Source organism: Podarcis raffonei, chromosome 15, assembly GCF_027172205.1.
Source record: "Podarcis raffonei isolate rPodRaf1 chromosome 15, rPodRaf1.pri, whole genome shotgun sequence".
Lineage (NCBI taxonomy): Eukaryota > Metazoa > Chordata > Lepidosauria > Squamata > Lacertidae > Podarcis > Podarcis raffonei.
In genome coordinates, this window is record NC_070616.1 from 21,162,209 (window position 1) to 21,163,734 (window position 1,526).

The 1,526-nt window shown below is 45.2% G+C and overlaps 1 non-coding gene across 1 annotated transcript; it reads right to left on the bottom strand.

Moving 5' to 3' along the window:
* Positions 1-438: 438 nt before the first annotated feature.
* Positions 439-541, bottom strand: LOC128403265 (U6 spliceosomal RNA). The gene has a single exon (XR_008327912.1). It is a non-coding gene; the product is annotated as a U6 spliceosomal RNA (small nuclear RNA).
* Positions 542-1,526: the final 985 nt, after the last annotated feature.

Genomic DNA, 1,526 nt, shown 5'->3' on the forward strand with positions numbered 1-1,526 from the left:
GTTTCTTTTTTTCACATTAAGGAGGATTTGAGCACATATCCCTCCTCTTTCACAGTTTTAAAAATATAGCCATGGAAAAATAGGTACCTTATACTGAGACTGTCCCACATGTCCATCTAGTTCAGTGTTGTCTACTCTGACTGCTAGTGCTCTTCCATGGTTTCCTGCTGGGATCCTGTCCTAATTGTATCTTGAGGTGTCACTGGGGATAGGACCTGGGACCTTCTGTATGCAAAGCAAAAGCTCAGCCGATAAGCTACATCCCTTCTCAAATCCACACTGCTTCCTCCTTTCTGATGCATATATAAGCCCCATTGATTTCAATGGGTTTTGCTCCCAGGAGAGTCTTATAGGATGTCTGCCTGGATTTTTCTAGCCCTACCTGGAGATGCCAGGGATTTAACCAAGAGCAAAGCAGATGTTTTGCCACTGAGCTATGAAAATATGGAATATTTATTGGATGTGCATGGCATCCCAGTGAGAGGGCCATGCTGATCCTATCTGCATCATTGCAGCTTTAGTATCTGTGCTGTAATTGCAAGCGTAGTCCTACAAGCCCTGCACAGTGCAAGATTGATCTGTATCTACACATCACCTCTGAGTGGCGTTTGCCACATGGCAATAGGTGGTGGACACGTTTTTTAAGCCTAATCACAGATGCACACTGGAGAGTTTGATATGGTGGGAGATGAATGGGCTGGCATCCCTGTTGTATTTATTTCCATCTAGGGTCATCTGCTTGGCAGTCCTTCATCCTTATCTCAGGAGGCAAATCTCTCCTTTGTTTTTCAGTGTGATGCCCCATCTCTCAGCAACTAGGCCTGTGGAACTGTGACAAGTGGTAATGAAAGGGTTTAGCCCACCTGTACAAGATGAGCTATGGGATTCAGATACCAAGGCGACAGGCTGCCATGATTCATTCCGCTCTTTGTACTCCAGACATTAAAAATAATGGTAGGGTGTCAGAGCCCAAGTAGAGCTATCATCGCATCTGTAATGATAAAATCCCCCCAAGTGAGAGAGCAGAACACAAGGAAGCAGCCTTATAGCGAAGTAGGACCACTGGTCCAATTCTAGCTCAATGCTGTTGACACTGTTCAACAGAAGCTGTCCCAATCATAAGAACATAAGAAAAGCCTGCTGGATCTTCCAGTGGTCCAGCGAATACAGCATCCTCTTCCCATAGGGGCCAACCAATGCCCATTATGGGAACCCCATAAGTAGGAAACTTTACCTGGAGATGCCAGGGACTGAACCAGGGACCTTCTACATGAAAGGAGAGGTTCTGCCACTGAGCTAGACCTCCATGCAATGCCACAGGACAGCAGCCAACTAAGGTCTACTCAGCATTGACCTAGGAAAATTCACAGACTTAAGTTAGTCATGTCCACTAATTTCAGTGGGTCAATCCTGATTATGGCTAATGCTGACTGCAACTCATAGGCTCTAGAAACCCTCCCATCCCTTTTATCCCTGGCTCCCAAACATATACAAACTGACTTGAATGTTTCAAATTTGAGTTATTT